Raw genomic sequence first — 27327 nt, 5'->3', positions numbered from 1 at the left:
AGACTGCTTTCGCTGCATCCCACAGAAGGTGGGGCTTTGTGTCGTTGTTGTCATTTGTCTCCATATATTGCTTGATCTCTATTTTAATTTGGTTATTGATCCATTGATTATTTAGGAGCGTGTTGTTAAGCCTCCATGTGTTTGTGGGCCTTTTTGCTTTCTTTGTACAATTTAGTTCTAGTTTTATCCCTTTGTGGTCTGAGAAGTTGGGTGGTAGGATTTCAATCTTTTGAAATTTACTGAGGCTCTTTTTGTGACCTAGTATGTGGTCTACTCTGGAGAATGTTCCATGTGCACTTGAGAAGAATGTGTATCCTGTTGCTTTTGGATGTAGAGTTCTACAGATGTCTATTAGGTCCATCTGTTCTAGTGTGTTGTTCAGTGCCTCTGTGTCCTTACTTATTTTCTGACTGGTGGATCTGTCCTTTGGAGTGAGTGATGTGTGGAAGTCTCCTATAATGAATGCACTGCATTCTATTTCCTCCTTTAGTTCTGTTAGTATTTGTTTCACATATGCTGGTGCTCCTGTGTTGGGTGCATATATATTTATAATGGTTATATCATCTTGTTGGACTGAGCCCTTTATTATTATGTAATGTCCTTCTTTATCTCTTATTACTTTCTTTGTTTTGAAGTCTATTTTGTCTGCTACTAGTACTGCAACACCTGCTTTTTTCTCCCTGTTGTTTGCATGAAATATCTTTTTCCATCCCTTGACTTTTAGTCTGTGTATGTCTTTGGGTTTGAGGTGAGTCTCTTGTAAGCAGCATATAGATGGGTGTTGCTTTTTTATCCATTCTATTACTCTGTGTCTTTTGATTGGTGCATTCAGTCCATTTATATTTAGGGTGATTATTGAAAGATATCTACTTATTGCCATTGCAGGCTTTAGATTCGTGGTTATCAAAGGTTCAAGGTTAGCTTCTTTAGTATCTTACTGTCTAAATTAACTTGCTTATTGAGCTATTACAAACACTGTCTGGTGATTCTTTATTTTCCTCCCTTCTTATTTCTCCTCCTCCATTCTTTATATGTTGGTTGTTTTATTCTGTGCTCTTTTCTGTTTCCTTTAACTGCTTTTGTGGGTAGTTGATTTTATTTTTTGCCTTTAGTTAGTATTTTGTTGGTCTACTTTCTTTGCTGTGATTTTATTTTCTCTGGTGATATCTCTTTAGCCTTAGGAGTGCTTCCATCTAGAGCAGTCCCTCTACAATACCCCATAGAGGTGGTTTGTGGGAGGCAAATTCCCTCAACTTTTGCTTGTGTGGGAATTGTTTAATCCCTCCTTCATATTTAAATGATAATCATGCTGGATACAGTATTCTTGGTTCAAGGCCCTTCTGTTTCATTGCATTAAATATATCATGCCATTCTCTTCTGGCCTGTAAGGTTTCTGTTGAGAAGTCTGATGATAGCCTGATGGTGACCTTTTTCCTCTCTCTAGCTGCCTTTAAAACTCTGTCCTTGTCCTTGATCTTTGCCATTTTAATTATTATGTGTCTTGGTGTTGTCCTCCTTGGGTCCCTTCTGTTGGGAGTTCTGTGTACTTCCATGGTCTGATCGATTATTTCGTCCCCCAGTTTGGGGAAGTTCTCAGCAATTATTTCTTCGAATACACTTTCTATCCCTTTTTCTCTCTCTTCTTCTTCTGGTACCCCTATAATGCAGATATTGTTCCTTTTGGATTGGTCACACAGTTCTCTTAATATTCTTTCATTCCTGGAGATCCTTTTATCTCTCTCTGTGTCAGCTTCTCTGTGTTCCTGTTGTCTGGTTTCTATTCCACTAATGGCCTCTTGCACCTCATCCAGTCTGCTCTTAAGTCCTTCCAGAGACTGTTTCATTTCTATAATCCCCTTCCAGACTTCATCCCTTAGCTCTTGCATATTTCTCTGAAGATCCATCAGTATGGTTATGACCTTTATTTTGAATGCTTTTTCAGGAAGATTGGCGATGTCTATCTCCTTCTCAGGGGTTGACTCTGTGACTTTGGTCTGAATCAAATTCTTCTGCCTTTTCATGGTGATAGAGGTAGTTGTGTGGAGCTGGCACATGTGTTGGCTGGGAGAACATCCCTTCTTGCTGGTTTGTGGTCTTCCTCTCCTGGAAGAATGGCGACCCCTAGCGGCTTGTGCTGGGCTGCTGCGCACAGACGGGGTGTCTAATTCTTGCTCGGCTGCTGTGGAAGAAGCTCTTCCTGGTTGCTGTGGGCATGGCCACTGCTGCTTTGACAGAATTGCACTGGAGGGGCAACAGGCAGGAGGCTGTTTATCATCATGAGGGGCCTCTGAGCTGCACTGCTGCCCAGAGGGTTGGGGCACCCCGAGTTCCCTGGGATTCTCAGTCACTGGGCTGATTGTGCCAGGGCACTTCCGTCCAGCTGTGAGGCCCCTGTCCCTTTAAGATTTTCAAAGGGCACTCGCTTTTCTTTTGTCCTAGGGGCGCTGGCTGCAGGGAGCCACTCACAGGTCTTACTGTTCTGTTTCCCTAGTATCCAGCACCCTATGCACTGTGTGTTTGCGTTCCCAGTGCGAATGGCTAGGGCTGGCTATTTAGCAGTCCTGGGCTCCCTCTCCCTCTCGGCTCTGACTCCTCTCCTCCTGCTGGGAGCTGAGGTAAGGGGCACTCAGGTCCCGCCAGGCCGTGGCTTGTATCTTACCCCCTTCACAAGGCGCTGGGTTCTCGCAGGTGTGGATGTAGCCTCGCTGTTGTCCTGTGTCTTCTGGTCTCTCTTTTAGGAAGAGTTGTCTTTGTTGTATTTTCAAAAATATATATGGATTTGGGAGGAGATTTGCGCTGCTCTACTCACGCCGCCATCTTGGCTTCGCCCCCCTCAGTATATCAAATTTATAAGCAGAAATTAGTGAGAAAAGAAGATATGCTAGGGAGGACCATTAAACTCCAAATTTGGTTCTTTGGGGAAAACACTAGTTAAATTGACAACTTCTGAAAAGATTTATAAGATCAAAAAAAAGAGAGAAGGCAAAAATAAGTAATATTGGGATAGGAAAAAAAAGAACATAACTACAGATACAATGGAGACCTGAAGGACAGAGAATATTATGAACAATTTACTGCACACTAGTTTTAAAACTGCGTGTGAAAATGTGTGCGCCATGTGTATATAGAGACAAACACAATATATATAATATGTACCTTAGAAAACCTGACTCATATAACCAATAAAGACATGAATCACTAGATGGCTTCGCTGGCAAAAATTCAAGGAACAGATCATGCCAGTCTAATACAAAATCTTTCAGAGGTTAAAAAGAAGAAAAAAGAAATACTTCCCAGCTTATGTTATGAGCTTCTATGTCCTTGATAATAAAACAAGAACACAGTACAATGAAGTAATATTTTTACAGGCCAGCCCACTAGAGAATTTAAATATAAAACTCTAGGCACAATATGAGCAAACTGTGGCCAACAATATTTAAAAATACAACAATCAAACTGAGTTGTAATGGACTGAATGTTTCTGCCTCCCAAAATTCATATGCTGCAAACCGAATGCCCATGGTGATGGTATTAGGAAGTGAGACCTTTGGGAGGTAATCAGGTCATGAGGGTGGAACTCTCATGAAAGGGATTAATGCCCTTGTAGGAGGCGAGAAAGCTACCTAGGTAGCTTTTCTGCCATGTGAAGATAACAGGAAATAGGCCCTCTGCAAACTGTGGGGGGCCCTTCACAGACCTCAGTCATGTGACACCCCGATCTTGCTTGGACTTCCAGCCTCCAGAACTCTGAAAAGTGAATTTCTGTTGTTTAAGCCCCCATCCCAGTTTACAGTATTTCATTACAGCAGCCCAAGCTGACTAAGACAGGTTCATTCCAGAAATACAAGACTGGCTCACATTTGGAAATCAGTTAATGTTATTCACCTCATTAAAATCTAAAAGGGAAAGATCATGTTAATCATCTCAACAGATTCAGTGAAACTATAAGTAAACTGAAAATAGAAGTGTGGGTAAAATTGAAACATTTCCAGAATATCTCACCTGGCTTTAGTATATCTGCATATCAATAGGCATTCAGAGGCGGAAATAAGTACGGCTTTAGTGCATTTGCATCTTTCCTCACGGGTACAGAAGTTCATCTCTATATCAGTGAGTGATTACTTGGGCAACAGAGGGCTTATCTGTACCTGAGAGGTGAGGGGGAGGGCCGGTGTTGTGGCTGCTTGAGGAAGAGAGAGAGAGATGGGCTGGACTGCAATTTTGTAAGCAATAAACGAGTTTTAAACTTTATTTCTCCCTTTGACTGATTTTAGTTTTTAGAAGTATTTTACCCCGAGATTTCCTTTCCCTGGAATTACATTTGGCAGAGTCGGCAGGATTCCTGTGAACCCGAAACCTGTCATAATTGAAGAGTCCTGACTAATGCTGCTCCATTTTGTAGGTGACTTTATTTTGTGAGAGACAGGTCACATTGGGGGGAGGTTGCAGGAGTTGCAGGGATTTGACCAGCACAGTTCAGTTACCAAGACTGGCCAGATGCTCCCAGCCAATAGAAAGAAGACAACTTGCCCACCCAGCAGTCAAGAGTCAGTAAAGGTCAGGTCATATCTAGGCCCGCTCTAGCCCACTCTGCGCAGGGCCCATTCTGCGCACGGCCTGTTTTGCACATGGTACGTTCTGCGAACGACCTGCTCTGCGCAGGGTCCATTCTGCGCACGGCCCACTCTGCACACGATCCCATTCCTGTGTATAAAAGGAGAATGAACTTGTACTTTGGGGTCTCCACCTGCAAGTGTGAGACCCCAGCATGCTGGCCACCCAATAAACACTTGCTTTTGCATCCACGCATCTCCTGGTTATCTGGAGGTAGATTGCATGGACCCAATAATAATGAGTGCGACCTTTGGGAGGGCCACCCCTAGAAATGATGGGGAGAAGTGGCGTTTGCACCAAGGGACATGTGTCTATACTTGTGTGGTCATAGAGGCGCCACCACCACTGCTGGCCACTCTGACCCTGGCCCATGGCCCGAGCCTAAGGCTACTGCTTCTGCCACTGCTGCTGCTCTTGCTGCTGGCCACGGCCTGTCCACAACCATGGAAAGGAGCAGAGGTCCAGGTCACCTTGACGGAGAAGCAACTGGCTGCTGTGTACCATGCCTTGCTGGCTACAGAGCCCATCACCAGAAGAACTCCAACCAAGGTAATAACATCCTATCCCATCATGGGGTGGGTGCGAGACTGGACCCAAAGGACACGGAGTGGCGTGGCACAGACACCTCAAAAGACAATGTAGGCCCATCAGTGTGGCTTGTCTTTCACCTTTGAAGAAGTCAGCCGAGCCCGGAAGGTGTGCCCATTAGCAAACCACCAAGAGGGGCCTAAAGCGTCTCTCTGCCACCTATGGTCAGTCACTGGTTACTGAGAGCAATCAAGGCACCCACTTTATTGGACATGTGTTGCAAGGATGGGTGCAGCAATTAGGAGTAAAATGGACATGGCCCTGGACATTTCATCACATGGATCGGTGATGGCTGTCTCTTCTGGCACCTTGGGGAAAAGGCCTGGAAGGTGGCCTTCTATGTATTCCTGTAATAACAACAAATTGGCCCGTGACAATCACGGTCATTTGCTTCTACGGTCTTTGTGTTCTGGATGCGCCTCCTGGCTGCAGCTGCCGCGTGATGGCTGGAATGGACGATTTTTGGACTTAATCTGCATGGGACTTTGAACCTAGCTGAATCCTCTGGTTTAAGAATTATGATTGTGTTGCTGTTGTCAAGAAAATAATGTTTAAAGAGAGGCTTGACTTAGTCTAATGTTTGGTAAAAGTTTTTGTGAGCAATCTAGCATGATTGTTAGGAATGAGTAAACAAGTGTAAAAACGTATTTTGTGCTTAGTGAGAGATTGTGCTGTAAAGTACATTTACTTAATCTGCATAGGCTGAATCCTCTGGCTTGAGGATTATCAAGATTTTATTGCTTTTGCTATTGCATGTTACTAAATTGGTTGGAAGAGGGAGATCGAGTAAATTGTAAGGTGAGATTTCTAGAGGAGGTAGATTGTGGGTAAAATTGAAACATTTCCAGAATATCTCACCTGGCTTTAGTATATCTGCATATCAATAGGCATTCAGAGGTGGGGGGGCATAAAAATGGATCCACATTATATGCAGAAATTCAGTTCCAGATGAATCAAGGACTTAAATATGAAAGACATAACTTAAAAGATACAGAATTTCATTAATAACTTGAAGTAGTGAATTATTTATTAAAAATGCAAAAAAAGTTCAAATCAAAATAAAAAAATCAATCTAACATCAAAATTAAAACTAGTTCACTAAGAAACACTATTAGAAGAACAGAAAGGGAAGCCATAAACTGGGAGATGGTATTTGTACTGCATAACGAACAAAAAAATTCTATGTACAGTCTCTAGAGTCTACAGGCTGCGTAAAAAAATATCCCATAATTGCTTAGATTCACAATCTAAGAAAAATTGGGCAAAAGACATGCAGGCATTTCACATAAGAGAAACCATGTGTGGTCAATCTTTGAAAAGATGTTCAACCTCATTAGTAATTAGAGAAATGTACATTAAAACCATTGTAAAATATCATTTCCATGACTACCAGATGGGCAAAAATTAAAGGCATAACAAAGGGCCAATAAGGATGAGAAGCAATGAGAATACATATAAGACACTAGTGGAAGTGTAAATGGGTATAGTCACTTTTGGGAAAAATTATATCTACCTTCCCTAAAACCAGCCATTACTCACAAGTACCTGTGCTGAGCCCTTGAACAGTGCTAGTACCAACTGCAATGAACTCAATCTAAAATACACACTGGATTCAGAAAGATACAGTATTAAAAAAGACATTGTAAACCGATTTAATAATCTTTTTATAGTAATTACATGTTGCAATATTTTGGATCTATTAAATAAAATACACTAAAATCAGCTTTCAACTGTTTTACTAATTTAATTGGTTTTTTAAAAAACTTATCTGAAACCCATCTTTCTGTTTGACAGGACTGCGAGGGACTACAACTTCACACATCAAAACACTAGGATCTTCCCAAGAGTTTCTGGCAAAAGAGGTACACCTACTGCACAATATTATACTTACCCAAGGACAAAATGAAAGAGTAAAAAACCCACACCACCTTATTTTAACGCAGCAATATATAACAGACAAGAACACATAAAAAGAAAATCAGCCATAACATTGTTGGTCTCTGAAAACACGAATTACCAGCTGCTTATCATTAAACATTTAAAGCTAAACCAGGGACACACTGAACCAATGACATTTGCAGAAAACTCAAACACCAAAACACCTAGCCAACAATTTATCTTTCTTTGGAACACCAAAATTAGCCTTGCCAAGACAAGGCCTCAAAAAATTGGTTTCAGACTCAGAGTTGTTCCTCTCCACGGAAATCTTTAGTAAAAGGCGAAAGATTTATGCGATCTGAAGAGAAACCAGAGCATACCTGTCACATCTTATAGCTCAAAGCTCCAATAAAAGAAATTCCTAGTATAGTGATGGTGGCTATTTAATGACAAGGCTCAGTGCCTAAGTAAAAACTTTCAGGCTACCCTTATGAACTTAAATCTAGATTCTCAGAAAATAAATATGGAAGAAATTAAAAATTTTGACATTTAAACTTTGCTGTGTGCAGTGCACTGTGGGTATGCAAATAAGTCGGGCCACCGTTCTTTCCATTCCGGAAATAGCATTCACACAGTGCCTCTGTATCACCATTAGGGGGCGAAGCGGAGGATTGGCTGGCTGGGATCTAAACGCAATTCTGATCAGAAATCGGGTCTTATGGTTTTGTTTATTTGTACATCTGAATTAATTTCTGTTAAAGTCTTTGCTATTAAGTGGACAAAGAAAATTAGCAAATAAATGACTGACACTGTCAGGTAGACAGACATGAGCAGCTGCGGAAAGGGAAGATAAAATTCAAGGAAAGAACCAACCAAATTATATCTCTTTTTAATCTCATTAAAAAAATTTACATTGAGGTTTTGTTCCCTAACGGACTTTTCTGTGTGCATTCTAGGAAAGGACAAACAGTGAGAGAGATGGCTATATAAATGGAACTGTCAATTAAATGACCCCACCTTTTCAGTCAAAGAGGTACCTCCCAGCCAGAATATAATAAAAAGGCCTCCTACCTAAAGGACAGGGTCCATTGTCTGCCTTGACTCTGGCCCTCTCCTCCCTTGGAGTGTATTCAAATAAAGCTTCTGCTTGTTTTGCTATTGTTTCTGCCTTTCAGTTCTTTATTTCATGGGGACAAGAACCCAGGAGAACAAATGTGCCCCACAACATATTTGGTGCCCTGACTTGGATTGCTACTCCCACTATTAAGGTGTGCTAAATAACCCCCAACCCCCTGTAGCTTTAACTCTCTATCAGGTCTCTTGACTGAATTCTTTCCTTCGAGAAGACAAGAACCAAGGAATTCCACAATCCACTGCCTGATTACATATTTGGTGCTGAGACTCAGATCACTACCTCTGGTAAACCGCATGTGCCTCGCCCCCTGGCTGGAGGGTACTACTTCCCTATCCTCCGAGGGTCTTTCCCCTCCTCTGTCTCAGGGACAAAAACATCCGCCACCCATGGGCACAGGTCAACCACTTAAATGCTGTTAGGGTGCTCACTGCAAGAAGACTCCCCGGACAGGATAAATCGGTCATGGATCAGGGAAGATGGCATTAGGCACCTCACTGACTGTAAGATGACATCCATACAATGGAGGTATACTGTAAAAACAACCACTTTCAGCCTAGCAGCAAGTCCTCAAGTAGTATTTAATATGTCCATACAAGAGACTTCCTTTTCTGTGTTCTTGAATTTCTACTACTCACTGCATTTCGCTTCTTCCTCGCTTTTTTTATTACCTGCTGGTTGGCCAGTCAGACCCTTATTGTTTTTGTCAAACGCTCAGACACAGGATGGCCAGTTGAAAGTCAATAGCATGGCCACCGATCTTAAGACACCCAAGATAGGTTTCCCTCTGACCTGTTCTGGGGTTACTCCTGGTGACCCTCATCCCGTGATCCCCTTGGCTACAAAATGTCCACGGGATCTGGCCGGAGTAGTACGTGTTCTGCTCACCTTGTAGGGAACCACTCCTTAGGAGGTGGGTCATGATCAGGTCCTCAGGAATGTTGCCCAGAGCAGCTCCCTGTGGAAGCTAAGAGTGTTCTGACTCACCTTGATTCTATGACCCTTTGTCCTTTTTGTGATCAGAGTACTTTTTATTGTTGTATCTGCTCTATTTTCCATTTAGAGAGGAATGGAGACATTTACTCTTGATGGGATCTGAGGTCCAGCTTAACCATGACCTCCTATCTTGAACCCACCTCTCCTGACTATGCAGGCATCTGGGGAAGCAGCACAGCCAAAACCTCTTCCCTGATATGGCAACTTTTTCCCTCACGGCTGCTTTAGCCCATTGGGTGACCTGAGATGATCTTTCCCAACTAATCTGGCAGTCTATCTGGGCCCAGACCTTGACACAGACCTCTTCCTCTTGGAGCTTCTTGAGGCTCTTGGATTTCCAGGAGGTTCACCTGGCTGGAACCCTCTCTTTACACCTTTTGCTGACTCTGGCAGCTCAGCTGAAAGCCACCTCCCTCCTGCCTCCTTTACCCCAGCAGCTGGGGCTGCTGCCAAAACTTTGACCAATGGGGACCCAGCAGGTATCAAGACCAAAGTTACCTTGAGGATTGCTCCCTTAGAATCCTATTCTCCCATTTCCTCTGCGTAAGATTGGAATGGCTCCACCCTGTTTGCCCAAAGGCACAGTCACAGATACCGCCCACTCGATACAGTGCTACTGCTGTGTGAGGTCACTAGGGAATCCTGGAGCCAGGAGGGTTCCCCCTGAGGATGTTGTCCCTCCAGCAGATTGCAGGGAGAAGGTATGTCAGATTCTTTTAATGGCTCCCCAACTACGATGGTCTGAGAGGAGCAGCTTGGATTCTACATCTTTGACCACGAGCCTTGTCCTAAGCGAGTGTTCGGGCTCCCTCAACAGGCCAGATCTAGATACATGGGAACCCACAGCATTGAAAACGTACCATTTCAGTGGCTGTCATGACAGTGCTGAATGGAGATGTCTGTCTGGAGCACTGTTTGGCACTAGACTGTACGCTAGGCCACCAGATAAGGTGTAAGTCCGGGGAAGGGAAATCTCAGGGCAAAATACCCCTAAAATCCGTAATCAGTCAAAGGGAGAAATAAAGTTTAAAACCCGTTTATTGTTCACAAACTGCAGTCCCAGGCCGTCGTTCTTCTCTGCTCAAGCAGCAACCACATACCAGCCCTTCCCTTCCCCTCTCAGGTACAGATAAGCCCTCCGTTGCCCAGGTAATTACCCATTGATATGGAGATGACTTCTCCACCCCTGAGGAAAGATGCAAATGCACTAAAGCCCACTTGTTTACACCTCTGAACGCCTGTTGATATGCAGATGCACCAAAGCCAGGTGAGAAATTCTGGAAATGTTTCAATTTTACCCACAGTCCACTGCTCCAGAAATCTCACCTTACAATTTCCTCGATTGCCCCTCTTCTGACCAATCTAGTAACATGTAATAGCAACAGCAATAAAATCTTGATAATCCTCAAGCCAGAGGATTCAGCCTACGCAGATTAAGTAAATGTACTTTACAGCACAATCTCTCACTAAGCACAAAATACGTTTCTACACTTGTTTACTCATTCCTAACAATCATGCTAGATTGCTCACAAAAACCTTTACCAAACATTAGACTAAGTCAAGCCTCTCTTTAAACATTATTTTCTTGACAACAGCAACACAGTCATAATTCTCAAACCAGAGGATTCAGCTAGGTTCAAAGTCCCATGCAGATTAAGTCCAAAATTCGTCCATTCCAGCCATCACGCGGCAGCTGCAGCCAGGGGGCGCATTAAGGACACAAAGACCATAGAAGCAAATAACTGATTGTCGGGGGCCAATTTGTTGTTATTACAGGAATACACAGAAGGCCAGCTTCCAGACCTTTTCCCCAAGGTGCCAGAAGAGCCAGCCATTGTTGGTCCATGTGTTGAAATGTCCAGGGCCATGTCCATTTTACTCCTAATTGCTGCACCCATCCTTGCAACACATGTCCAATTGTTAGGGTCCAGGAACTCCAGGTTTTCCCAAGAGAACAAAGCACACAGGCATGGAGATGTAAGTACAGGCAAAGTCTTTATTCAGCCAGCAAGCTGGGGTCGACAGCACCTCCCCTGACATGCAGGCCGAGTCCGAGCTGCCGACCCCCAAGCAACTTTAGGTATTGCTTATATAGGAACACTCCAGTTGCCTGACCGCTTCAATTGTTATCTCTTGCTTACCCAAGCATGTCTACGGGACTTATCATGGATCACGTCCCCAGGCTGTTGCCCACTTCTAGTTATCTAACTTAAAGCAGACGCATTTCTAAGCTTAGCCTCGGGTTGTTTATTCAAAACTGGGTGGCCCATGCTTTAGGCAGTTAGGTTAAATGTTATTAGTCCTTTTTCCTGACTCTTAATGCCCTCTGCCCTCCTTTACACAATAAAGTGGGTACCTCGATTGCTCTCAGTAACCGGCAACCGACCATAGGCTGCAGAGAGACGCTCTGGGCCACATCAGAGGCAGGCTTTCCTTCTAGCCAGCGCATCTGGGCCAATGTATCTGCTTCATCATTCCCTGGGGATGCCAAAGGCAAGTGGCCAGTCACATGATATACAGTAGGTGTCTGCGCCACACCACTCTGTGGCCTTTGGGTCCAGTCTCGCACCCACCCCGTGATGGGCTAGGAGGTTATTATCTTGGTCGGAGATGTTCCAGCGATGGGCTCTGTAGCCAGCAAGGTGTGGTACACAGCAGCCAGTTGCTTCTCTAACAAGGTGACCTGGACCTCTGCTCCTTTCCATGGTTGTGGCCAGGCTGTGGCCGGCAGCAAGAGCAGCAGCAGTGGCAGAGGCAGTAGCCTTAGGCTTGGGCCACGGGCCAGGGTTGGTGTGAGTGGCAGTGGTGGCACCTCCACTACCACAAGAGTGTAGACACATGTCTCCTGGCGCGAGTGCCACTTCTCCCTGTCATTTCTAAGGGCAGCCCTCCCAAAGGTCGCACCCATAACAGATTTCGGGTTCAGAGGAATCCTGCCAATACTACACCAATTGTAGGTCCAGGGAAAGGAAATCCCGGGGCAAAATACCTCTAAAAACCAAAATCAGTCAAAGGGAGAAATAAAATTTAAAACCCATTTATTGCTCACAAACTGCAGTCCCAGGCTGTCTTTCTTCTCTGCTCAAGCAGCAACCACACACCGGCCCTCCCCCTCCCCTCTCAGGTACAGATAAGCCCTCCGTTGCCCAGGTAATTACCTATTGATATGGAGATGAACTTCTCCACCCCTGAGGAAAGATGCAAATGCACTAAAGCCATACTTCTTTCTATCTGAAATGGATATTGATATGCAGATATACTAAAGCCAGGAGAGATATTCTGGAAATGCTACAATTTTACCCACAAGGTGACAACTATATTATGATCTCCTTAAATTCTGTTGGAATTAATTAATTTTGTAAATTAGAAGATTTGGGAATCTTCTAATTCACAAAATAATTTATTGTCCAGACTCATTCACTTCCTCAAACTGGATGCAACTGTCTTATGTTGATGTTTGTTAGGATCCCAGGTTTTTACATCCCCCAATATACTGTACATGTGTAAAGGAGTGCAGAGAGCATTAAGAGTCAGGAAAAAGAACTAATAAAACTTAGCTAAACCTTAACAGCAGACCATTCCGGAATAGTAAGAGATTCAATGTCTAAACTTAGAGAGAGGCCAGATCAAAGGAAGAGAGAGCGAGAGGCCAGCCAAGGGCTATTTGAATCCTGGTTTACTAAATCCCCATGGTTTACAACCCTGATATCCACCCTGGCAGGGCCCTTGCTTATTTTTATACTGCTTCTCACTTTAGGTCCCTGTATCTTAAACCGGCTAATAGCCTTTGTTAGGGAAAGAGTGAGTGCTGTTCAGGGGCTAATGCTGAGACGCAGTATCATTCACTCACACAGCAGGAAGAAACAAACATTCCATGACTGGAATGGTCAAAAGAAAGTGGGGAAATGTAGAATCTAAGCATTAGTAAGATTAGTAAATTAGCATAAGCATAGCCATCTTAGAAACTTAGAAACCATTTTCTGAGAGTGTGACTCAGAGGAAAAAAAAAAAAAAAACCCTGGGCCTGGGTAAGGCCTTGAAAAACAAGTTAATCATGAGCACCGGGTGGTGGGCAGCTGTGACCCTTGGTCAGCTAACCTTGGTCAGTTAATCTTACATACCAAGCTTATCGTGCAGAACCTCCCTAACCATTGAGGAGTAGTCTTACCCTGCCCTTGCTTAACCCCAGGATATATGTCTTGCAAGAATAATGTATAGTTATAGAAAATTGCTATGAGTTAAGTGCTTTGAAATTGCTATATAAACCCTTGGCTCTGAGTGCTCGGGGTCCTTGTTGAGACCCGCTGCATCGGGCTGACTTGGACCTCAGCTAGCTGGCTGAATAAAGACTTTGCTTGAATTTACATCTCTATGCCTGTGTAGTTTGTTCTCTGGGGAAGCCTCGGAAGCCTGGACCCTAACACATGGATAAAGTTTAGGGTGGACAACAGGAAAGCCTTTATTTGCTGGAGTGGAAGTGATGCCGGGGTTCTTGTTTGTGGAGTCAAAGAATGAACTTAGCAAACACCAAGGTAGAAGAGCCAAGGGAGAGGCTTTTATTTAGAAATAAAGTGAGAGGAAAGAGCTTCTGGCTCACGCCAGGAGGGGACAAGAGAGCCTGGGGTGGTGCATTGTCTAGGGGATTTATAGGCAGTTGAGGATTTGGGGGAACTGAGGGCTTAGGGTGTGAACTTGTACCACCTGTCCTGCCCTCAAGGTGGGCAGGGTTGTTGTCTGTTTGCCAGGGCTGTTCACAGTGAAGTCATGGCTTATGCTGAGATACCCTTGTAGAACACTCAAACTTTCCAGGCCAAGTTGTTCCTGGCCCTTTTGACCTTTAACTGATCTCACTGAAGATGTCTATATTCTTAATCTGGTATCTTTTCCCTAGAGAATTAGTGTGACCTTGACTTTACATAATGTGGAACACAGTTTCTATAGGGACTTTACATTGATACATTGCTTTGACTGTAAATATCTTGCTTTGCTTTTTCCAGAGGCCCTCACCCTACTCTGTCTAAGCCCATGGTCCCTGTCTCACTTTCACTGACTGCCCTTCTGAGACAGGGACCGTGGGTGTAGTCAGAATAGGGTGAGGTCCTCCAGAAAAATCAAGGCAGAATATTTACAGTCAAAGCAATGTAACTACATGAAAGGAAACCCCCTACCAAAACTCTGTGTTAAACATTAAGCTCTAGCATCATTCTTCAGTGAGATAAGTTGATATTCCAAGATAAAGGAAAGTAGCCCATGTTTTTTTATGCTAATTGTTTGTAATCATGTGTAAGAGTCACTTTAGCATGCTAAAAGGGATTTAATATCTCATCAAGGACAAACATCCTAAGGCCACTATTAATAAGTCCACACCCTAAGCCCTTTATCAGTTCCCCCAAATCCTCAACTGCCTATAAATCCCCTAGACAACCCACCACCCTGGGCCCTCTTGTCCCCTCCTGGTGTGAGCTGGGAGCTCTTTCTTTTCACTTTATTTCTAAATAAAGAGCCTGTACCTTGTTATCTTACCTTGAGTGTTTGTGAAGCTCATTCTTCAGCTTCGTGAACAAGAACCCCGGCATCAAAAGGAAGGTCGGAAAGGAGTCCTGCTTAGATTTCCCAAAGTCACACACTTGCCCAGGCCATGTGCCCTTTCTGCCTGGGCACAGCCCAGCCTCCCTGTAGAAGTGAGGTGGTTCAAGGATTCCTGCCTTGTGGTGTGGATGTTGGGAGATACCTGGCTTTGGGCAGCAATGATGGAAATGATTGTGTTCGTTGCTGCCCCAAATGGTAGCCAGTACTCACATGTGACTATTGCATTTGAATGTATGACTTGAAATGTGACTAGCACATGTGAGAAACTGAATTATTTATTTATTTTTAATTAATTAAATGTAAGTACCCAACATGGCTAGTGGCTACCACATTGGACAGTGCAGAACTAGGGATTCAGCAATGTCGTTGGCTTGGTTTTCTACTTGACTAAGGGACTGGACCACTGGGTGTTCTCTCATGGGGAAGAGGATATGGGAATCTAGTCCTTTCTCTCCTGTGGTTAGGTCAAAGCATACCTTACCCCTATCCCCTGCCTCCACCCCCCACCCCCACCCCCCAGTCCATACTACAGTATAGAGAAACCCAAAGGCAATTCTGGAGACATCTGAGAGCAAAACCTTAAAGCAATGTAAGAATTCTTGGGGCTGAAAGACATTATGGATGGTAATCCCAGACACACCCTCTGACCTTGCGACTTGCAATACTGTGAGCATCCATTTCCTCTGGGTTTTGTGAAAATAGAGAAATCTCACTGACATAGCAATAGGAAGCCTGCAAGGGGTGCTCTCACGCCCACCACGCCCCATAAATCTCAGACCTCACCTGAAGAAACACATGCCATACAGTAATTTAGCTACTTTACTCCCCAGCAGGAAGAAGGTTTCCACCTCCCACCTCCCTGAATCATCCCAGCCAATGAGAGACCTTCACAACTCAGCCATTGAGAACCATGACATAGCCCTCCCAACTGTCCTTTCCTCTATAAAAGAGCTTCCTCTCCTTTGTTCTTTGGACACACTTATGGTTTTGCTGTAGCTTGCATGTGCCAGACTGCAGTTCCTGCTATTTCTGAATAAACTCGTTTTTGCTGGTAAGATAATTTACTGCCTTATGGCTAACAGTTTAAATGAATCCTTTTGTCCTGGCTGTGAGCCTTGGAGGGAAACAGTTGAAGAAAGAGATAGTGGGTAGGAGTTACTGTCCAAGAAATGGCAAGCTGAGCTTGCAGGTTGGGACAAAAGCAGTCCAGGGTGCTCGAGTCATGAGAGGACATAAAGCAGGTTCCGCATGGGCTGGTTATAACAACGGAAGCTCAGCGGCAAAGGTGGCTGTGAAGGTTAATTGTATGTCAACCTGAGGCTAAGAGATGCCCAAATAGCTGGTTAAACACTTTTTCAGGTGTGTCTGTAAGGGTGTTTCTGGGAAATATTAGCATTTGAATCAGAGGGATTAAAGGTCACTATCTCCAGTGTGTGGGCATCATCCAATTCAAGGATGACCCAAATAGAACAAAAAGGCAGAGGAAGGGCAAAATTACTGTCTCTGCTTGAGCCTGCGACACTCAGCTTCTGTCCTTGGACTTTGGCACTCCTGGTTCTTAGTCCTTTGGGTTTAGACTGGAGCTATACCCCTGGCTTTTCCTGGCCTCCCTGACTAATACAGTGGCCCTCCTGTTAAAATCTCTGAGGAAGAAAGGAAGACGGAGGGGAGAAAGAAAACATTACCACAGAAAGTCAGGTTAGTGTCTGACTTTTTGGGCTAGAGAAGCAATTGCAGTGAGGAAGGTACAGGCTGAGAGTACCAAGAAGGTCCTGGAGTCCAATCACCCACAGGGCGCTTGGTAAGCACACTGCATATTCAGAACCTTTCAGGTGCAGAAAAGTTTTAAGCTTTTCCCAAACAAGGAATAACAAATGCTAAGGAATCATACTAAGCAAAGAAAATAAACTAGAATAGAATAGTAACTCCAACAAATAATGGCTGGAAGAAAGGAAAGAGCTGATAAGGAAGTACATTGAAGTCTTTTACTTAAGTAAGATTAGGTGTGCCAAAACAAAGCCTAAAGTACGGGGCAAAAATAATGTAAAACATTTCAATGATTATATTATGCAGAGAAATCATAACATTTTGGATTTGTTGGGTTAAACACACTATATTATTAAAATCAATTTTACTTGATTTTTACTTATTAATGTAATTAATGATTATATGGGCTCTCATAAAATTTAAATTCTTTGCCTTATGTTTCTACTGGGCAGTGCTGAAATAGAAACATGCCCAGCTCAGCTGTAGGCAACAGTATGTGTGAATCAGCAACCGTATCTGGCAGAAGAAGTAAGACTTAAAGGACTGGCTGAAAAGTATACCTTTACAGAGTTCAAAAGCAAGCAGAGACTGAAAGGGTATCTCGCTGAGACCCTCCTTACCCCAGAATGACTCGGGAGACATGGGCCCATGCAAGAGATTTTATTATCTGAAAGAGAAGGTGGCTGCCCCCAGAGAGAGGGAGCAGCAGCTCGTGGGTGAGGAAGTGCATTTTTAAGGAGTAGGGGTGGGGTGTGTTCTGCATTGGTGATTGGATCTTAAGGGGTGGGGGTCTTAGCATACCAGAATTTGCCTTCATTTCCATCTTTTTCTTTTCTTAATTGGGCCTCTGGGGAACTGGGTGTAGAATCTCATTCTTTAGCTACTTCCTGCCGGAAGGGGGTGCAGATCCTGGGATTAGTGAGGCCATTGCAGTAGAGTTGGGGAAGGGCGGGCATCTTGAGATGATTCGTAAGGTCATCCAGCTGGTTTCGTTATTTTTCGTGTGAAGGCCTTGATAGCCCTGGAGGAGTAACTGGTTGACAGTACGGTTAGAAATTTTCAAAATTTGATTTTGAATGAATTTTTGGAATAGGTTAATGAAGCAGGGAAGGAAAAGGAGAATAATAATAATAAAGGTAATAGGGGCTAGGAGGGGTAGGAGCCAATGGAAGGGATAAGGGAACGGATTGTTAGGGGAGTTTCTAGGAGTTTGGAGGCTTGTTCATGGAGGTGTTTTGGACCATCCCGGACAAGGCCGGATTTGTTGGTGTAGAAGCAGCATTGTGCTTGGAGTGGGGCACATATGCTGCCTTATGCAGCTGTAAGGAGGTCCTATTTGGGTTGTAGAGTAGTTTACTGGAGGATTTATAGTCTGTGGAGTTGAAGGTGTAAGTCGTCCCATTGGGATGGAGGAGAATTGTGAAGAATGCATTTTTGAGGTCAAGGCAGAGAAGTAAGTAGAAGAGGCGGGGATAGTGGATAATAAAGTGTAGGGGTTAGGGATTACTGGATGGATTGGAATAACAGCTGCACTGATAATTCTTAAATCTTGAACTAGCCTATAAGAGCCATTAGGTTTTTTGATAGCCAGTATCAGGGTGTTGTAAGGGGAACTGGCTGGTCATAGTAGCCGTTTGTATAAAAGTTCTTGGATAATTGGCTGCAGGCTCTGTAAACTCTTGAGGGGCAGCGGGTACTGAGGTTGAGAAGGAAAAGAGGGGGGTCTTCAAGTCTGATAATTACTGGGGGGCAGGTGGTGATAGAGGGGGTGAGGGTATCCCAGACTACAGGATTGACCAGAAGGGGTGGCAGAGGAAAAGGAGAGGGAGGTGGGTTTGCAGCAGGTTGGAGGGTGAGTAAAAGTGGGACTGAACGTGAGTCGAGGTTGAGGTGTGGTCCGGGAGCAAAAGTAATGGAAGCTCCAACCTTGTGTACTAGGTCTTTTCCCATAAGGGGGACGGGACACTGGGGAATCACCAAAAAGGAGTGAGAGAGGGCAATGCCTCTAAAGATGCGTGAAGCATGGGAGTTTGTAAAGGTTGATGAGGTGTGCCCTCTACTCCGACTATAGAGGACTGTGAGAGGGAGGGAGGTCCCCAAAACTCCTTCAGGACTGAGTAGGTGGCCCCCATGTCCAAAAGGAAAGAGATGGGCCTACCTGCTACCACAGTGGTTACCTTGGGCTCCTGTACAGTGATGGTAGTGGTCGGGTGGAGGAGTCCCAGGCCCCCTCAATCATCAGCTGCCAGACCCAGAAGGTCTATGTGTGGAGTGTTAGAGCTGGATGGCCTGGCACCTCTCGGTGTGCGAGGACAGTCAACAGCCCAGTGTCCCTCCTGATGGCACTTAGGGCATGGACCGGGGGGCTTCCAGGGATTTGGGCAGGTTCTGGGCCAATGACCCATTTGACCACATTTGAAGCATGGACCAGGAGGTCCTCCTGGCTGCCTATTAGGAGGTGAGGATACCCGAGCATGAGTGGTTGGGGTAGGTTGAAAGGCCTTAGCCAGCATTTGATATTTTTGTTTACGGGCCTTTTCATCTCTTCCATTATATACTTTGAGGGCCACTGCCAGGAATTCTGCCTGAGGAGTTAAGGGTCCCTTCTCCAGACGTCTAAGTTTAGCCTTAATGTCAGGGAAACTCTGGGTGAAGAAGTAGGTCATTAATAATTGTATCCCATCTGGGGTGTCAGGGTCTAGGTTTGTATATTGTGAAAGAGCTTTGGTGAAATGGTCTAGGAACACAGAGGGATTCTCATTTTTATCCTGAATAAGCTTTTCATAGTTAATGGCTTTATTGGCTGACTTCCTGAGACCCACCATGGGGCAGGTGATGAACTGATCTCGACTGGTGACTCCCCCTCTCGTATTATAGTCCCAATTAGGGTCTCGATCAGGAACCGCCTCAGCACCAATTGGATGAGCTGGAGTAGTTTGGTGAACCTCATCTGCATGAGTTCCCAGACTCACCTACACTCCTTGGGCAAAAGTGTGTTTGTGTTGGATAGGATCACGTGAATATCATGGAAGGTAAGATCATATGACTGAGTTAGGTACTGGAACTCTCTTATGTAAGTAACTGGGTTGGAGGTGAAAGAGCCTAATCTTTTCTCAGTTTGAGATAGGTCGGAGAGAGAGAGAAAGGGACATGGACCCGGACAATGCCCTCTATACTGGCTACTTCCCGTATGGGGCTAAGATCTGGGTTTGAGAGCGAGTGACTGGAGGGCTTGACACGGGACTGGGTGAGGGAAGGGGAACTGGTTGTGGAGGAGGAGGAGGTGCTGCAGCTCCTGCAATGGCACTAGGGGAGCTGGGAGGGTTGGGATTTTGATCTTGGCAGAGAAGGAGGTTAGGGCAGGAGAGGAACTGGTGGTTGATGGGGAGCTTTAGGGGATTGAGATCGTTCATCAACCCGGTCAAAGTCAGAGGACGTGGTGGGAATTGGTGGGTGGTGGGGTGAAGTTTTTCAGAGTGAGGACATGTTTAGGATTGCAAGGGAGACAGAGAGTGGGCTTGGTTTGGAGGCAGGAGAAAGTGTGGATATATGGGATCTCTTTCCATTTGCCCATGCACTCACAGAAGTTGTATAAGTCACGGAGAATTTTAGGATCTAAAGAGCCATAGGGAGGCCATTTAGACGGATTGTCCAAGGAATATTGTGGCCAGATCTCATTACAGTAGCGAATAAGCTTAAAAGGTTTGAGGTCTGGAGTGAGGTGGAGGGGTTTTACACTATTGAGTAAGCACCCTAGCGGTGAATCTGTGGGAACAGAGGGGCCAGATTCCATGGTGGGAACAAGACCGTTCAGAAGTCGCTGAGGCATTCCAGAGGGATTGAGAAGGTCGCAGAGAAGACCAAAAGACCAGTTAGGGGGTTGTCACCACCTCTAACTGAGCAGTCGAGGCGAAAATGCCGAGGAGGCTTGGTACCTGGTACCAGGAGTTTACGAGTAGATAAGGGAGACTGGGCCTCAGTGAATGAGGATTCTCACCATGGGGAGGCAGAGAAGGGTCGACTCTGGGGATCAACCGTGACTCTGAAAGTTGTGGTTGGGGGTGCCCCTGTCCTGGAGGAGCCCTTGGGGGTGCTGGACACTCAACGGTCACTTCCCAGGTTCCAAAGGGACATTTAAGTCGACCATGAAGGGGAGACTACCAAATTGAAGGCTGGTGTTGGGCGAGAAGATGAGTGACCGGGGAAATGGACACTGAGCCCGTGGAGGAGGATTGGGCAGTGAGGGTTCCCAAAGCAGCTCAGATTCCCAGAGGAGGAGCAAAGTCAACGGGAGAACCTCATCCGAGTCATGGCACCAATGAAAGGGTATCTCGCCACGACCCTCCTTAACCCATTACCACTCCCATCTGGTTGGTGGTGATTGGATCTTAAGGGTGGGGGTCTTAGTGCATCAGAATTTACCTTCAGAGACTAACCACATTGTTCCCTAAAATGAAGAAACATAGTTGAAAACAATTACCCCCTGTCTCCAGAAAACAGTCTTGTACAGTAGAATACAAAACAGCTACAACTACTAGTAGAGAAACTACTACACTAGGGAAGAGTAAAAGCTTGGAAACATATTTACATAATTTTATCTAGACAAGAGAGACAGCCCTTTAAAAACAAGACCTCAAGGTATTTGTATAAAACTCAATTGTTTATCTCCATGGAAATTTTTAGTAAAAGGCAAAAGATTTACACAACTTCAAGAGAACCCAGAGTGTCAGCCCAAAAAGGTCACATACTCACTTTTCGGGTCACTGAAACTCCTAGTGAACTGATGGTGGTTACTTATCCCAGGTGTTACTGCCTGCAGAAGTTTATCCAGTGAATTCCGAAAATAACATTCTCATACTCAGAAAAGTCAAGTAAAAAAGAAACTATTCTATTTTTTTATTTGAAAACAATTATACTGCTCACAGTGCATTATGGTGTATTATGGGTATGCAAATGAACCCTGAATATTTGCCTTTAGATTCTAGAAATAACTGAGGATTCAAACCGTGCTCTGGGGCCACCCTTAAGGGGCAAAGCAGAGGCTTGCCTGCTTGGGATCTCAACTACACCCTAGTCAACTAGAGACAATCTACTTGAACATTGGGACCTTTGGGTATGATTTCTTTAAAATAATTTTCGATTATTTGGGAGCAGCAGGCCATGAGGATAGCAAAGTCATGGCTAATATAAAATTCAAGATAGTGGTTACCTGTGGGGACTGAGGCATGTGCCCACAGAAGGTTTCAAATGTGTTGGCAATATTCTTCTAAAATTGGGAAAGTGACATCAAGGTTTCATTTTATTCCTTCATTATTTTATTCACATATCATACAATATCATATTCCATATTCATTAACATTGTAAATCTTCCCCTTCATTATCTTTCAATACAGTTTTGCATTTTATAATAAAGATTTTTTGTTAGATTTACTTTACTTTTAATATCTGGTAGTTTTTGTGGGTGGTATAGATTTCTAAAATCCCACTTTATAATTGCTTATTGATGGTGTATAGTGACACATTTGAATTTTATTTATTGCTCTAGCATTCAGCAATCTTAAGCTCTAGTTCTAACAGATTGTAGATTCTATTGGATATTTCTGTAGACAAGCAGATCATCTGAAAAACAACACTGTTTTTTCCTTTTTAGTCTTACACTTTTTATTATTTCTTTTTCTTGTTTTACTTAACTGGTCAAGAACTCTTGCAGAGACATTGAACCGAAGTGATAATAGTGGATATCTTTTACTTATTCTAGCCATAGCTCTCACTGGACTGCCATTAAGTGCAAAGCTCACTGTATACAGGTGGGGCTTCTTGAGCAAGTGGTCTGTGCAGTTATATTGGCCCCTGTGCTCATAAAGCGCTCTGCTATTGCCTTCATGAAATTCTTAACAATGTTTGAACAAAGGTCCTGAATCTGTATTTTGTATTGGGCCTCAAAAGGTTTCTGGTAAACACTCTTTGATTAAGCTAATTCCATTTATTCCTAGTTTGCTACAATATTTTTTCTTATAGTATAGGTGAGTATTCAGATAATCATATGTTTTCCCTTTTAACCTGCTAATGTGGAAAACTACACTAATAGATCTTCTATGATAAATCATCCCTGCATTCATAGCCTAAACTGAATTCGGCAGTAAATGTATTTTTAAATAGATTTTATTTCTTAGAAAAGTGTTACATTGACAGAAAAATTGTGAAGACAGGGCAGAGAGTTCCCATACACCCCACCCAGTTGCCCCGGTCATTAACATGTCATTATTAGTATTGCACATTTGTTACAATTAATGAATCACAAGTCCATAGTTTATTCGTATTTCCTTGGTTTTGATCTGACCTCCTTTTTCGGTTTCTCCTATCCAGGATCCTTGAACGTTATATTTGTTTGTTTTTTCCTTTTCAGTCTTATACTTGTCATTATTTCTTTTTCTTATTTTACTGAATTGGTTGGGAACTCTCACAGAGACATTGAACTGAAGTGATGATAATGGGTATTTTTTGCTGGTCATAGCTTGACATAAACAAATATATGAATAGATGTTCCTGAGTTTTATCCTTTTATAATAAACCAGTAATCCAGTAAGTAAGCTGTTTCCCTGAATTCTGTGAGTGACCCTAGCAAATTAATCAAACCTGAGGAGGGGACTGTGGGAACCTCCAATTTGTCCAGTTGGCCAGACACAGGTGACAAACTGGACTTGCGGTTGCAACAAGAAATTATAGGACATGCAGAGAAACAGGAAAGTATGAGCCATGCACTGATTTCTCAGCTGCAATAACAGAGGCCACAAGGCAGCGGGATAACATAGTGTGCTCAAAGAAAAGAACTGCCAGCCAAAATAGCTATCTTTCAAAAAGTGAAGGCAAATTCCCAGAAAAATAAAAACTGAGAGAATATGTGGTAGGAAACCTGCTTTACAACAAATACTACAGAATTTCATCAGGCTGAAAGAAATGTCTTCAGAGAGTAATTCAAATCCACAAGAACAAATTAAAAAAGCAGAAATTATAAATAAGAGTAATATAACAAAAGTGACAAATATATAATTGCTCTCTTTTCTCTTGCCTTCTTTAAAAAGACAAAATTATATAAGGTAATAATTATAACAGTGTGTTGTTAGGTTTGTAACGTTTATAGATGTGATCTAACAATAATACTATAAAAACAGGGTAAGGACAGAGCTATATACATATATACATAATATATAGAAGTAACATTTCTATATCTCACAGGAAGTAAGTCAGTATAAATCTGAAATTGATCCTGATAAGTTAAGGTATATATTATAAGCCCTAGAGTGATTGCTAAGGAAATTATTTTTTTAAATAATGTAAAAGAATTAAGAAATTAAAATGTCAAATTAGAAAATATTCATTTAATGCAAAAGCAAACAGTAAAGGAAGAATAAACATAAAAGATATGAGACACAGAAAACAAATTTGTTCAGGTATATCAATGATAACTGTAAGTATGAATGGTTAAACAATTTGACCAAAGGGTAAGGACTCTCAGACTTGATTAAAAAATAAAATAAAACACAATTTCCATTTATATGCTGTCTGCAAGAGATACACTAGATTCAAAGATACAAATATACTGAAAGTAAAAAGATGGAAAAAGATATCATGCAAACACAAGAAAGCTGGAATGACTATACTAATATTAGACAAAATAGACTTTAAAATAAAAAATGTTATGAGAGATAAAGAGAGACATTCCGTAATTTTAAAAAGTCCAATCAGGAAGATGTAATTATAAATATATAAGCATCTAATAAGAGAGCACCAAAATACATAAAACAAAACCTGACAGAAATAAATGAACAATTCAACAATAATAGTTGGAGACTTCAGTATCTCACTTTCAACAATGGATAGAACAACTAGATAAATGATCAACAAGAGAATATAAGATTTCAAAATACTATTAACCAACTAGATCTAAGAGAAATCTATAGAATGCTGGTCCAACAATAGAATATACATGCTTCTCACTGCACATGGAACATTCTCCAGGATAGGTATATGCTAGGCCATAAAACTACAATAAATCAAAAAGGATAGAAATAATACAAAGCATGTTCTCTGACCATAATGAAATGAAATTAGAGATCAACCACAGAAATAGAGAAATTAGAAAATATCTTGAGATGAATGAAAATGAAGGTACAACATATTAAAATTCATGGGATACATCTAATGCAGTCCTTAGATGAAATTTTATAGGCGTAAATGCCTACATTAGGAAAGAAGAAAAATCTCAAAATAATAAACTAAAGGTCACCTTAAGACACTCAAATAAGAAGAGCAAATTAAACCTGAAGCAAACAGAGGGAAGGAAATAATAAAGACTGGAACAGAAATTAATGAAACAGCTAAAGGAACAATGAGTAATACAGCAAACAATGGCAGAACAAACAATGAAACCAAAAGCTTGTTCTTTGAAAACATCAACAAAATTGACAAATCTTTAGCTATACAGACCAAGAAAAAGAAATTTAAAATATCTAAAATTAGAAATGAAAGGGATATTATTATTTACCTTACAGAAATAAAAAGAATTATAAAAGATTATGAACAATTGTATTTCAAGAAATTAGATAACTTAGGCAAAAGAGAGAAATGCCTAAAGACTCAAATTATCAAAAGAAGAATAGACAATCTGAATAGACCTATAACAAGTGAAGAGATTGAATTAGTAAGAAAATTAAAAATTAAAAAAAAAAAACCCAAGCCACCCACAAAGATAATCCTAGGCTCACCTGGCTTCACTGCTACATTCTACCAAACATTTAAAGAATAATTAATACTAATTCTTCACAAACTCTTTCAAAAAAATAGAAGATTAAATACTTACCAATTTATTCTATGAGGCCAGTATTACCCTGATATCAAAACCAGACAAAGCTTTCACAAGAAAATTAATGACCAATATCTGTATGTATATGGATGCAAAACTCCTCAGCAAAATACTAGCAAACTGAATCCTACATCATATAAAGAGAATCATACACATTAAGTATGTGGGATTTATCCCTGGGATGCAAGATTGGGTTAACCATCTGAAAAATCAATATAATATACCATATCAATAGAATAAAAAGCAAAAAAAGCACATGATCATCCCAACGGGTGCAGAAAAGCATTTGAAAAAAAATCCAACACTCTTGAATGATAAAGACACTCAATAAACTAGGAATAGAAGGGAACTTCCTCATCCCAACAGAGGGCATATTGAAAAACCCACAGCTAACACACTCAAAAAAGGCAGCTATGTTTCCTGGTAGGATTAGGAACAAGAATTGATATATGCTAACCACTTCTATTCAGCATTGTACTGGAGGTTCTAGCCAGGCCAATTAGGCAAGAAAAATAAATGAAAATCATCTGGATTGGAAAGAAAGAAGTAAAACTATCCCTATTCACAGATGACATGATCTTATAGACAGAAAACTCTAAAAAATCTACAAAAAAACTACTAGAACTAGTAATAAAGTTTAGTGCATTTGCAGGATACAAGATTGACATACAAAAAGCAGTTATATTGCTCTACACTTGGAATGAACAATCTGAAAATGAAATTAAGAAAATGATTCCATCTACAATAGCATGAAAAAGAATGAAATACTTAGGGATGAATTTTACCAAAGAAGTGCAAAACTTATATTCACAAAAATACAAAACATTGCTGAAAAAAAATTAAAGAGCTAAATAAATGGAAAACATCCTATGTTCATGTATTGGAAGATTTAATATTTTTAAGATGATAATACTCCCCAGATTCATCTACAGATTCAACACACTCAGAATCCTAGCTGACTTCTTTGAAGAAATTGATAAGCTGATTCTAAGGTTCATATGGAATTGCAAAAGATGCATTAATAACCAAAACAACCTAGAAAAAGAACAAAGTAAGAGGACTTACTTCTTGACTTCAAAGCTTACTACAAAGCAATGATAATCAAGATAGTGTAGCACCAACATAGGGCAGACATGTAAGTCAATGGACTGTGTGGATAAAATGAGAGTTCCTGTGGCCAGGATTCTCACCTGGCCCTGGTTGACTAGCTCACTGCACACCTGTAGGCAATACATGGCTCTTGACTCTGTATAAAGAGCTCTGCCCAGTGCTCTGGGCATGACACGGTGGCAGGGCTGCTAGGCTGCAGGAGAGCAGAGCAGAGGCTGGAGTGGTGGCAGTGCTGAGGACAGAGGCCCAGAGGACGGCTGTGTGGGCAGAGGGGCCCAGAGGCAGAGACCAGCTTGCTGAATGCAGACTTGCTCTGAGTGAATGGGATTCCAGTGACTGAGCTGCCACCTGGAAAAAAAGTTGGGTATAACCCTTTCACCCCAAGAACGTTTTACTGTCATTTTCTTTGGTCATATTGATTCTACAGCAAACTTGCCCCGGGCTGAAACCCATTGGCAAGAGACTGAAATAAGAGTCTAGAAATAAAGCCATGTGCCTATGGTAAATGGATTTCCTTTAAGGGGGCTGAAACTACTCAGTGGGGGAAAGAGTAGTCTTTTTCAACAAATACTGCTGGTACAACTGGATATCCACATTCAAAAGATGAAGTTGGACCTTTCTCTCATACAATATACAAAAATTAATTCAAAATGGATCAAATATCTAAATGTAAGAGCTAAAACCATACAATTTTTAGAAGAAAACATGGAGGACAAATCTTCCTGACCTTGGATTTGACAATGGATTATTAGATATTACACCAAAAGCATGAACAAAAAAATAAAAAATC

General features: G+C 42.3%; 2 non-coding genes across 2 annotated transcripts; both read right to left on the bottom strand.

The window, feature by feature from the left end:
• Positions 1 to 7342: 7342 nt before the first annotated feature.
• LOC118970900 (U5 spliceosomal RNA) lies at positions 7343 to 7458 on the bottom strand. Its single transcript, XR_005059089.1, has one exon. It is a non-coding gene; the product is annotated as a U5 spliceosomal RNA (small nuclear RNA).
• Positions 7459 to 21177: 13719 nt separating this feature from the next.
• Positions 21178 to 21291, bottom strand: LOC118970902 (U5 spliceosomal RNA). Its single transcript, XR_005059091.2, has one exon. It is a non-coding gene; the product is annotated as a U5 spliceosomal RNA (small nuclear RNA).
• Between the last annotated feature and the right edge of the window lie 6036 nt (positions 21292 to 27327).

This window comes from Manis javanica, chromosome 8 (assembly GCF_040802235.1).
Source record: "Manis javanica isolate MJ-LG chromosome 8, MJ_LKY, whole genome shotgun sequence".
NCBI classification, from domain to species: Eukaryota; Metazoa; Chordata; class Mammalia; order Pholidota; family Manidae; genus Manis; species Manis javanica.
Note: the sequence above shows the minus strand (reverse complement) of the source record. Positions and strands in the feature narration are given on the sequence as shown.